This window comes from Pongo pygmaeus, chromosome 22, assembly GCF_028885625.2.
Source record: "Pongo pygmaeus isolate AG05252 chromosome 22, NHGRI_mPonPyg2-v2.0_pri, whole genome shotgun sequence".
In the NCBI taxonomy this organism is placed as follows: domain Eukaryota; kingdom Metazoa; phylum Chordata; class Mammalia; order Primates; family Hominidae; genus Pongo; species Pongo pygmaeus.
The window spans coordinates 21,555,331-21,568,932 of NC_072395.2; the positions used below are offsets into that span (position 1 = coordinate 21,555,331).

At 34.4% G+C, this 13,602-nt stretch overlaps 1 pseudogene; it reads left to right on the forward strand.

Moving 5' to 3' along the window:
- The first annotated feature begins 3,918 nt into the window (after nt 1-3,918).
- Nucleotides 3,919-13,602, forward strand: part of LOC129027757 (protein FRG1-like) — a 32,508-nt pseudogene continuing 22,824 nt past the window's right edge.

Here is a 13,602-nt window from a genome sequence, read left to right on the forward strand (position 1 = left end):
ACAAGGATCTGAAGGGATTGGTAAGTAGGATGAAAGAAATTCTGTCTTTCACATGGAGACTACCATGTGTGACATTAATAAAAATGAGCATGTCTGTAAGCAAGTAGTTTCACTGAGCTCTGCTAGATTCAGAAGCACTTGAACTTACAACATCGTAGTTTGCAAAACACAGATTTGATTTACCCAGGAACTAAAGTTAAGTAAGCTATGGGTTAATAGAAGGTCTGTGAATGGTACTTAGACTACAATAAGATTGGGGAAGAAAATTCCATTTCCAAATCTAAGATATATCATTCCTTTGTGCCAAGCACATAATGAAGGCAGATATTTAAGGGGGCCCTTAGCACAGAAGCACTGGGTTAGTGAGAAGGCGAGGTGAGCTGTCACACAGCCTTGATGCTAGAATGAGGGTGCCCTGGTAGTATCTTATCAGCCATGACACTGGTGCATGGGAACTTTTTTTTTTGAGACAGGCTCTTGCTTTGTTGCTCAGGCTGGAGTGCAGTGACATGATCATGACTCAGTGCACGCTCAACCTCGTAGGCTCAAGCAATCCTCTCACCTTGGACTCCTGAGTAGCTGGGACCACAGTCTTGTACCACCATACCCAGCTAATTTCTTATTTTTTTAGTAGAGATGGGGGTCTCCTTTTGTTACCTAGGCTGATTTTGAACTCCTGGGCTTAAGTGATTCTCCTGCTTCCTCCTCTCCAAGTGCTGGAATACAGGCATGCCTGACATATGTAAACATTCTAAACTATATGAAAATATGTGAAAAGCTTTGTTATGCATTGTGAGACAACACAGCGGGAATATTTCACCATCTTCCTCAGGTTTAAAAGGAAATAACTTTAAGCATTTGTCTAAATAGCAAGTAATGTTTCAGAGTGGATTCTCTTAAATTCAGCTTGGGCATCTGCAGCATATACACAGCTTGAGCTGTAACCTGATGTAGAGACAGGCAACTTCAGTGCCCACTGTTCTTAGGATCCACTGCTTTTTCACAGCTAAAACCCCCGAGTGGCACTGTTAAGTATTATGTTACTTTAGTCGTTAAACATATAAGCATACCTCCAAAGGTTGAATGTAGGCCACTTGCAGAAAGTAGGCAGAATGCTCATATTTAATTCTTGATGATACTGTGTTTAGCTTTCTTATTCTTTGAAATGTCAGTGAGAAAAAATACTGGCATCTGCACAAAGTAATTTCATTTTCAGTTTACAATATTATTAGTAATTTTATTGTATCATTTCCCTACTTGGACAGAGTGTGAAAATTTTGAGGAGCTTTTCTGACAGAAATGTCTTCATTTGCAACACATTAATGAGATATTATATTTAAATGATTTTATTTAATAATAAGTGTACTTGGTGAACGTGGCATAGAACATAGAAAATAAAACTAATTTAAAATTATTAACTATTACATTTATAAGAAAGTCTTGCTAATCATACCACTGTTCATAATGATTCTGAATAAAGCATTATTTCTTTTACTGAAAACAATTGTAGCTATAACTCAATCATCTAAATTGTCATTAGTTTTATTGCTTTCTAATCCTCTTTAGCTGAAACTTTAATTTTGATTAATTTTCTTTTTCTCCATTGGTTTTGTGTGTGTGTGGAGGTAAAATATTCAGAATATAGAACTTGCCAGTTTTTCTATTTTTACGTGTATACTTCAGTGGCATTTAAGTACGTGTAACATTTTACCTTACCACCAGCATTGCACAGGGTTTCAGTTTCTCCACATCCTGCCCAATATTTGTTTTTCTGGTTTTCTTGGTTTCTGTTTTTTGTTTGTTTTGATAATAGCATTCTAATGGGTGTGAAGTGGTATTGCATTATGGTTTTGATTTATATTTCCCTAGTGACTAGTGATGTTGAGCGTCTTTTCTAGTGCTTATTGGCCATTTGTATATCATCTTTGGAGCAATGTCCGTGTATATGCTTTGCCCAGTTTTGAATTGTGGTATTTGTCTTTTTGGAGTTCTCTTTATAGTCTTGATATTAATTCCTTATAATGTATGTAGTTTACAAATATTTTCTCCATTCTCTGGGTTGCCTTTTACTCTGTTGACAGTGGTTCTTGATGCACAAAAGGTTTTAATTCTGATGAAGTCCAGTTTGTCTATGTTTTCTTTTGTTGCCTGTGCCTTTGATGTTCTATATAAGAAATCATTGCCAAATTCATTGTCGTGAAGCTTTTCCCATTTTCTTCTAAAAGTTTTCTAACTTTAGCTCTTACATTTAGGTCTTTAGTCTATTTTAAGTTACTTTTTGTATTTGGTGTTAGATAAGGGTCCAACTTCATTTTAGCTAAAATTTTATGTATTTTAAAATTGATTATGAAAAGCATGAAATGTTTAGTTGAATAGAAAATTTTGTGCAGTGGAATTAACTGAATCTTTAAAACCTTTTTATTATGGAAATATCTAAACTAATCCACACATAGAAGAATATAATGAGTCCCCCATGTGCCCAGTCCCCAGCATTAATTATCAATATTTTGCCAATCTCGTTTCATTTACATACACACCCCCACACACGTTTTTTCCTAGAAAATTTTAAGTAAAATCACAGATATTATGTCATTTTACCCATAAGTACATAAATGTACATTTCTTAACGTGGTATGTCTTTCTCTCATCACCTGTTTTGTTCTTTACTTTTATACATTATACTATGTCATTATCAGACCTTGTAAAATTAACAAGAATTCCTTAATATGTCATATCCAGTTAATGACTGACTCATTTCTACTCCAGTTGAAGTACAATTTAGGAGGAGGTTTGAGGATATTTTTTAACATTAAGATATAAACTTTTATAACAACTGGTAAAATAATTGTTGCTAGAGTCTAACATTTCTATTGTTAAATTGGAAATTAGTATACATAGACATAGATTCTGCTCATTTTGCTTTCAATCTAAGGTTCACACCTGTAATCCCAGCACTTTGGGAGGCAGTGGTTGGTGGATCACGAGGTCAGGAGTTCTAGACCAGCCTGGCCAATGTGGTGAAACCCCGTCTCTACTAAAAATACAAAAAAAAACTATTCGGGCATGGTGGCAGGCTCTTGTAACCCCAGCTACTCGCGAAGCTGAGGTAGAGAATTGTTTGAACCCAGGAGGCGGAGGTGGCAGTGAGCCAAGATCACGCCACTGCACTCCAGCCTGGGTGACAGAGCGAGACTCCGTCTCAAAAAAAAAAAAAAAAAGAATACTATGCTAGAAAGTCTTCCTGTAGAGACATTTTTAAGAAGCATTATGATAGGCATTGCCTGTGGAAAGCAGGCGTGAATAGATGCCTGGGATCTATCATGAGAGAGACCATTCTTCCTATATCACTTTGTACCTTCACATGTTGCCTTTTGTTTTGGTCTTTTTTTGAGACAGGACCTTGCTCTGTCCCTCAGGCAAGAGTGCAGTGGTGTGACCATAGCTCATTATAACCTTGAAATCCTGGGCTCAGGTGATCCTCTTTCCCAGCTCCCCGAGTAGCGATTACAGTCATACACCCCCATGCCTGGCTCTATGTTGCTATTTTGTATCTTAAAAACCTAATCCTGACTGTGCTGTTAGTCGCATGAATCTGTGCACATACATGCAAACAAGTACATGTAAAACTAGTGAAATCTGAATAAGCTTCTTGGATTATATCAATGTCAGTTTCCTGAATCTAACAATGTATGATACTTATGCAAGATGTCATCATTGAGACAAAGCGAGTAAAGGATATGTGAGATCTTCATAGTATTTCTTATGACTGAAAAATAAAAAGTTTTTAAAACTAAGTTATAATAACAAAGAACTCTGTGTCAAAACTAAAATATAAAGTTGAAATGTCAATTTTATTTTTTAGGAATCTGGTGGATAGTAACAAACTTTGGTGAAATTTCAGGAACCCCAGCCATTGAAATGGATGAGGGAACCTATATAAAAGCACTCCACAATGGTCTTTTTACCCTGGGAGCTCCACACAAGAAGGTTTGTGTCTGGAAGGGAAAATCTTGCCGCAAGTGTAGATTTTAGGACATTCATTCACTTAGGCCAAACTCTAACTAGTCTCAAACGTTTTCCAAAGGAATGGAACCATTGCTTTTGATTATTCCATTTTTTTTTAATTCCTTAATATTTACCAGCCATTGGCAAGTCCCTCTTTCTAATATAAGCGTTTCAAAACATTCCGTATAGTTCCAGAAGAATATCTTTGGAAATCAAAACAATATGAATAATTAATATAGTAAGTGGAAAGAAAAAAGAAAGTCTATTTGTGTCAAACATGTTTGAATTTCTTTTTTATTCAGACCTATTACCAAAACTAACCTGCGTGCATTTAACAATTTGAAGTGTCCTCATTTTCTTTAGCCCATTAGAGGAAGCACTAATGAGATACAAAATAATTAGAAGATAAAAAGCAGGATCATTTCATCAGCAAGGCCATCCATTGAATAAATGAAAGCATTTAGCTTTTTTAAATAAGTGCTTCTTTATGACTGTATTTTAAAACATAAAGAGAAGCTATCTCAAAAGTTATTAAATAAGCATTATATCACCCTGTCTTACTCAGTGTATAAAATTAGCACTGTAGTTAAAAGGTAAAATAGATCTTGATTCCAAAGATACAGTATTACAGTGACGTCAGTATATCTGAATATTCTTACTTTTAATTGCAGAAGAAAATAGCCACTTTTTTAAAGAAAATAATGTCTTCCTATTTATAGCAAATGTCAAATTTATTTTCAAATGTTTTTTCTCCAATAGTTGATGAGGGCCCTAGTCCTCCAGAGCAGTTTATGGCTGTCAAATTATCTGATTCCAGGTGAGCTTATGTTGTAATATAATTAGTAACCAGTTATTTTAAAAATTTAATTTTATTCATTAAAAATTTTAGTATCTGTCTTAAGCCCATGGTAATTTTGATATAAAAAATGAAATAGCTTTTTTGAAAAGTAGATTTTATGATCTACATTTAGTGGATTTCCTATCAATATATAATGCTAGGCTGGAAAAAAGATATGTAAGTTAAAAAATGAAGATTAGTAATTTCACACACCAAATAAGATAGATTAAAAAAAATCAAATAGTACAAAACCTGTTTCACTGTTGCTATGATATTTAAACTCACTGTTTGGAAGTCTAAAGACAAACAGGAAGACTCAAAAAAGGAATATTGTTGAAACCAGCAGAGAATGTTACAGCATCATAACGAACGAAAGAATATTTTTACTCACTATTTTTACAGTATTTTATAAAGTAGCCATTTTATTCTCACCTTGTGCAGAAGTATAGAATGATTCTTTGGATAAAAGATACTGAAAGTGAATTTACATATTTTAGTAATTGGTTACATCAACATGATAATGATTTCTGTTATATAATCATTAACGTATAAAGGAGTAAAAGTTGATTCTGGCATCCAAGGAGATTCTTGGTAAGGTAAAAGAAATCATAATTTTAAAAAATCACATTAAGATGATTATTTCTATACTTTCTTTGAAAGTCTGATGAGTAGGGTGAAAGACAAAGAATAAAAGCAGAGGAAGAAAAAATTCAATAGTTTTAAACTGCTTTACAATTATAAACAAAAAGGATTATAAAGAAAATTAACTGACAAATGAGGAAAATATTTGCAACAATCTTAATAGGCAGTGAGTTCTTACTCTTCACATGTATCTTGTATAGAATCCATAGCACTGAAGACCCCAGTAGAAAAATTGCGAACAATCAGATCTGAATAGAAAAATGGACAAAGGACATTACCAGATAATCTAAAAACTAAAAAGGAAAGGAAAAAAAAAAACAGTTGTTATTCTTGTTAATTACTAAAATGCAAATTAATAGAATACTGCTTTTTCCATATCAGGTTTTCAAGTATTTTTTTGGAGTCATAATATTTAAAAAAAAATCCATGATACAAAACATACTCTGGTAATTTGAGGTAAGAATGTAAATGGAAGCAGCATTTTCTTCAAAACAGTTTGGTGACATAAAGTTTTATTAATTTATTATTGAAGTTTATAACTAAAGAGATATAATTGAAGAATGATGAATTTTGAAAATATTTGTTATGTAATATATAACGTACAATGTTTATATTAAAAAAGCAAAATATAAAACTAAATTTAAAACTGCACTGTCCAATATGGCAACAACTAGTCACATGTAGCTTTTTTTTTTTGGAAGGCACAGAGTCTCACTCTGTCACCCAGGCTGGAGGGCAGTGGTGTGATCATAGCTCACTATAACCTAAAATTTCTGGGCTCAAGCACTCCTCCTGCATCAGCCTCCCAAGTAGCTGGTATTACATGTGCACACCACCATGCCCAGCTAACTTTTTAAATTTTGTGTAGAGATGGGGTCTCACTATGTTGTCAAGGCTGATCTTGAACTTCTTGCCTCAAGCAATTCTCCCATTGCCTTCCCAAAACACAGAGATTACAGGAGTGAGTCACCACTCAGCCACATGCATCTTTTGAACACTTGGAATATGTCCAGTCTGAAATTTTTGATATGTACACACCCACACACATACACATATCATGTTTTGATGTCCTATAATTAATTTTCTCTCAGTTTTTAACTTTCATCTATCTTATAAATGTACACAATTGCCTTGAAATCTGGCTATGAAAAATATCTTGGTATAAATTCAGATGAACTTGTTGAGCGTTCAGATGCAATTGTACCAAGAGAACAATGGGAACCAGTCTTTCAAAATGTAAGTGCTGTTATGGTTTATAAAAACTTCCTGTCAGTTTAACAGAAAGTCTGTAACAGTCAATCATAATATATTTAAAAAGAAAAACTAGGATGTAATAATATAATACATTAAACTGGAATAAATCAGTAAGAACATAGAGCCTTAAAGAGATCTCAAAATAGAGTGCAACAAAAATAGCATTAGTACTTTTCCCCACAATTATTTCTGTATACCCTTAGTGCCTAGATGTGGATCTCATTTCCATTGAAGAACCAGTCAATTTTAGGTCACAGAGTAGGAAAACAGAATAGTTTCTAAGTATCTTCTTTGTAGCAGAAATCATGGATGCTTTCAGAAACATTACAGACTGTAAGTGAACAGTGGAGCTAGCTAAGACCAAGTTGTGACAATTTGCGTATAAAATATAAATAGTAATAATTCATTAAAGTAAATTATCTCTAAAACACTTTCAGTTCATAAGCTTAAAATAGTTTATGAAAAGATAGTTTTAATATAAGAAGAAAAAAGATAATATACTAATTCTTAATTTTAGTAAGTAGACAGTTGTAGCGTATGGATGTTTTGTTAAATCTTTGTTGATACAGAATACATAATTTCCTTTTTCTGTTTGTGTGACAAGTAAAGATTGAACAAAAATATGCGAGTGTTAAACTGTCTTTAAAAAGTAGATAACTATATCAAAAACAGTAAGGACCAGTGGGCACCACGCAGAACAAGCAAATAGAAGATAAGCTCAGCTTTTGAGTAGCAGCTTTGGTAGTATACAATAGTGAACTGAAAATAGGAACTCAGCAGTGTTTTCTAAGATGACAGATTAAACAAACATCCCACCAGAAAGAGGTAATCACTTAGACTAATTTCCTCATCTCCTAGGATAAAATCTTAAGTCAATGACTTGAAAACTATTTTGACCCAATCCATTGATAAATGCATTTTTACATTGCAGCCCAGCACATACATATGTGTAACTGAAGCAAGAGTTGCACTTAACAATACTTACTTATCCATGTGTTATGCACCTTGATATTTCTTATTCTCTTTTACCCCTTCCTCTGTGTGTCTGTGTGTATTCCTTTTCCTCCCCACCCACCCAATACTGTTCAGTAAACACTGCATTGATTTCATTACCTGCTAATGTGTTGCAACCCCTTTGACATGATCCTACTAGTTATGATGAGATGCTTCTAATAAAAGTTACACCAGTAGAAAATGCCAATATTTCATAAGACCAAGATGATAACTTAGATAGAACTAATAATACAACACTTTAGGAAAGTTCATTTCATTTTATTTTTAGGAAGGACACTAAGTTTCAAAAATTTAAATTTAAATGAAAGAGGGTCTTAAAACTCTATTGCAAAAAGGACTCAGCTGAATAATCTGTGGCACAGGTTTAAATCACCTTGGACCACGCCGCCATGTTCCAGGGCTCACCAGGAGCCATCCAGATCAGAGACCACCCAGCCCTTGTGACTTGACTAAGAAATTAAATACGTGTTATCAGCACGTTTTTAACTGGATGTGATACAAATTTACCACATTTTGAAATCATTGTATTTATAAATATTTTGTCTAAATGTTATGGTATTCCAAGTTTTCCAAAAGAATCAACCAAATACAGGTTATAAATAAATGTTATATTTGTTACAGGAGTTAAGCTAACCAAATTTATAACCCAGATTTAGATACACAAGAAAATCAGTTTTTAAAGTTTTGTTTAATAGAAAGCAGTGTAATACATCAAACATTAAACAACTAAAAATGTATAAGAATATTTATTTTCACACACAAAAGTCCCCCAGACATTGATTCTTAAATTCAGAACACCAAAGGCATTGTATATACCTTTTCATGTTTTCTAATTGTGAAGAAAATAAATTTTACTTAAAATGCTAATATTTGAATAAACTATGCATTCATAATTATGTTCTTGTCTTTAAAGTTAATTTTTGAAATAGAACTAAATCAGTTTTATCTTCAGTAGATCTTTTAGAAAGGAAGCAATCCTACCTCATCTAATTAGAATTTAGTCCTACTAGGAAGATACACTACAAATGTTTATTGTGGTAATCTTTGAATAGTAAAATGAAAGGTGATTTTGGTTTCCTTTTCTATATGTTTTGTATTACATTTTTCAGGTTTTTCTCTAAGTTCTTTTCTGTGATTTTTAAATCAGGGAGGAAAAATTAATTCAGTCTAAACACTTAATGTTTGTTCTACAAGAAGTATCCTCATGGCTATTTTGTTATTTTGTTTCACTTAGGGGTAAATGGCTTTGTTGGCCTCAAATAGCTGCTTTATTAGATGCAATGAAGCAGGGGACATAGAAGCAAAAAGTAAAACAGCAGGAGAAGAAGAAATGATCAAGGTAATGATGACATTTTATAAAGATGACTGCATTCACACATGCGATGTGACTGTATCTCTTCAAAATGTTGTCATCATTTACTGTCACTTTAAAGATTTAGTTAATAGCTTTTTATAATGTGGTGTTTCAAATAGACTTATTTTTAATTATAAATCTCATAGCTGATGGATTGTTTATACAATGTGGTAGAGAAATCAGTGCATCAAGGAGCTACCTTGCCATTATCTCCATGGATTAGTATCGTTTTACTGGTAGTTCCACATGCTCTTTTTAAGCTTTCATTTTCTTATTTCTTCTATTTTAAAATCTAATTTTTAAAATAGATAACATGTACACGTGGTCCAACATTTTTAAAGCATATGAAGTAAGATGAAGACAAATGCCTGCCATACATCTTACTCACGTGTGTCCCAGCTCCTGTTCCTCTTTCCTTTGTTTTGTTTTTTATAGCCTCCTAAAATTTCTTTATAAACATATGAATATATTCATAATTTTCAACTGTTTTACACTAAAGGAAGCCTCCTCTATAGTCTTCTTGACTTTGATTTTTTTTCCTTAAAATTGTATCTTGGAGAGTTTTCTACTATTAGTTTGAATGTAGAAAGTTTTCTCTTTTTCTTGCTTTTCCTCTCTTTCTCTCTCTTTTTTAACAGCCACATAATATTCCATTTTAGGGATATACCTTAATTTATTTAGCCTTTTATAGATGGAAATTTAGGCTGTTTCCAGTCTTTTGCTCTTATGAACAGTGCTGCAGTACATAACATTGAATATGCATCAATTTGTAGATGTGCGGGTGGACCTGAAGATAAATTTCCAGAAGCAGCTTTACCAGGTTGGGGTATACCTGTTTGTATTTATGTAATGCTTGAGCTTCTGTGATGATAATCACGCTATGAAACATAAAAAATCATAGCAGAACTTCTGGGGCCTTATCCCTTACATTTTAAAAATATTTTTACTAATAGTACCCGTCTTCTTTGCATTAGGAGAAATATGAATCACATAAAACATGATTTTTATTTTATTTTTAAAATTTGTGTGCCTCACTAAGCTGAAAATAAAAGTTGCTTATTCCAGGCTAAATTCCCTCATCCGTAGTCAGATGCATTATCCATTGCACCAGTGGCCTGTGCCCTCCTTAATCCTACTCTTTGTTTACATCATTGTAAAAGTTACACAGACATCTTCATATCAAGGTGAAATTCTAAATAATACTGTTAATATAACCTATATAAATCAGGTAGTTAACTGGAATTTGATGAAAACATTTAAGGCTTAATTTTTTAGTCTCACAAATGCCACTGATCTTTAATGATAAACATATACCAGGATGTGTCTAAAGAATAACTCCCCACTTCTTGACACATGGTTTTTCTGTGTCTTGGGATTCCATCACTATACTGACCATCGTGAACCTTGCTTTGTTTGTCTCTGTTGAGAATCACAGGTTGCATCCAGTCTGACCCATATTTGCTCTGTAAGGCATTGTGGGGGCCAGAGTGGAAGGCTCTAAGAGAGGGGGCAAATACCTTTTCTAAAATGCCCTTCGTTCTTATAATTAGAGCATAAAAATTTATGTTACATTTTTCTCTACTACCAGGCAATTTAAAAGCATCTAGAAATTCTCTGTACGTGCTACATGTTAGATATCCGATCATATGTTTGATTTTATTTTTAGAATACTCTTGATTTCAGATAATTTCAAATCTAAAGCTCAAACAGTTTCAATCTAAAATGTAGGTGTTTTCCTACAATTAGAGAAGTGAAATGTTATATTTTTTCATTGCATGCATCCGGCACATGCGTTGTAGTCTTGAATTTCCATAATGCTCCTGTGAGGTGGATGTGAGCTCAGCCTTACAGACAGGAAGACAGCCCCTGACCCTCCTTACATCCTCGTGGTTTTTGTCAGTCAGTTCATGGAAATCACAGTGATTTCAAGGTATGGTAAGATAGGATGTGTACCCACCCCAGCTGACTCCAGAGGCCACTCTCAGTATTTCATAGCACATTGCTTCTCAGGAAACAGGTCATTGAGGAAATGCAGATGGGTTTGTGACTTACATTTATCTTTACTTATTTATATTTTATTGTATCATGTTTAAATTATTTTTCATCTGGATATCATCACAAAAGGATTATTGAAGGCAGTTGCAAATATATGTGCAGTGCTTGGCACTTATACAAAGATACAAAGATACTTACACAAAGATTGTGTTTTTCACTATTTAAAGAAATTTTCAGATGAAATACAAAGTTTTCTGGGTCTCTTTGGTTAGTCAAGTACTTGGAAGCTCTGAACAGTGATTATTTAGGACTCTTTTCGTACCATTTGATTACAGGCTGTCCTACTCTCTGTCAGCCTTTCACCTTTATGACCTTGCCTTGTCTACCAGAACACAGATCCCTCTTACTAAAGGTAGCATTGTGCTACAGACCCTAGCAGGGAATGTTTTCAGGTCTGGGACCCCCCTAATCAAAGCTGTCACAAAGATGTCATTGGCACAAACACGTTATTTGTCATCACTTTCTAAGCAGCACTGGAACTGGACTCTGGCCACAGAGATCCCTTAGGAGACATGAGTCCTTGCCATTGCCAGTTGCTTGTTCTGCGGGTGATCCTAATTGATGAATGCAGATCAATTAACTTATGACATGTGATAGTAAACATCTATCCAAACTTAAGAGGATATAAGAAGCTAGTAAAAGAGGTGGGTTCCAATTAATTAAAAACAAGTTGGTAATGTTAAAAATTTTAATACTTTGGTAATAGTCTGTGCAATGTAAAATAGCTATTACGCTTTCAATCTAATCAAATAAACACTTGTCTACTAGGGATAATTTGATCCTAGTGTATTCACTTGGAGGACAAAGTTAAATTAATGATTGTTTTATTGCCTAGCAGGATCTGATGTGTAAAATGTTTCTGAAATAATTTTGTCTGTAGTGTTTCTGACACAAGGGCTGTGGAGGAAGTATGTAATAGCACTTACTCATATAGATTATATATATGAAGTAAAAACACATAGCCAGAACCAGTCTTTTTCTGATTATAGTTGCTCAGTTAATTTTTGCTTCTGCTTAAGAAATCATCTCGAATGTTCTTATGTGATAGGTAAAGTGGGGAAGGGAGAAGATAAACATATAACCCATTGGATTCTCTTTTCCAATAACTAGATTAGATCCTGTGCTGAAAGAGAAACCAAGAAAAACAATGACATTCCAGAAGAAGACAAAGGAAATGTAAAACAATATGAAATCAATTATTTGTATGTATGCTTTTCCTTTTAGACCTACAGATTTGATATTGAAGTTCTTCTCAAAGTGCTTTCAAAATAAATTACCTGATTAGCTGCGGATGGTGGTGCATGTCTGTAGGCTCAGCTACCCGGGAGGCTGAGACAGGAGGATTGTTTGAGCCCAGGAGTTCAAGGTTGCAGTGAGCTCTGATCAACACTGCACTCCAGCTTGGGTGACAGAGCAAGTCCCTGTCTGAAAAAGTGAAAACTGATGGACAAGAAGAGGCAACACAATGTAGCTCTTGGATAGAGCACTGAGCTAAATGCTTTTCTTTTCTTGAGGGTTCAGTTTAACTAATCATCTTACCAGCTCCCAAAGCTAGTCACTCGGGTTAGTCAATCTCTCTATTCATTCATAGAATGGGGGTGATGCTAGTCAAATGCTGTGCTATGGCCAGGACACAGAGGACTCCAGCCAGCATGCCCTAATAGAAGTGGGGCCTTCTGCTACCCAATCAATGAGTAGCCCTCCTCTTGAGAGGTCACGAAGGTCATCTTTGTTGTTCAAAATCTCCAGCTTATTAAAAAAAATACAATTAGACATTTTTTTCTCCCCCAAGATGGAGTCTCGCTCTGTCCCGAAGACTGGAGTGCAGTGCCACGATCTCGGCTCATCGCCACCTCCACCTCCCAGGTTCATGTGATTCTCCTTTCTCAGCCTCACGAGTAGCTGGGACTACAGGCACACGCCACTACGCTCAGCTAATTTTTGTATTTTTAGTAGAGACGGGGTTTCACCATGTTGGCCAGGCTGTTCTCGAACTCCTGACATCGAGTGATCAGCCTGCCTTGGCCTCCCAAAGTGCTGGGATTGCAGGTGTGAGCCACTGCACCTGGCCTACTATTAGACTTTTTTACTAAGTGAAAAAGAAATTAACAGTATTTATAAATTTAATAGTAAATATGTATATTCAGAGTTTGAGGTATTTTTCAATGAAGACATTTTCTTTGCAGAAAGAAATTTCAGAGCTTCCAAACCCACAAACTTAAAATAAGTAAAGAAGACATTAAAATTCTTAAAAACGCTCAGAAAGATGGATTTTTGCATGAGACGCTTCTGGACAGCTAGCTATTTATTTACTTATTTTCACTATTTTCAGTAGCCAATAGAAATGGCATGTAGAAAACCTATATTCTCTTAAATTACTGTAGTTTCCACATTTTTGTCTTTATTTCTGATTTATGAATGTGGCAATATTACCTAGAGA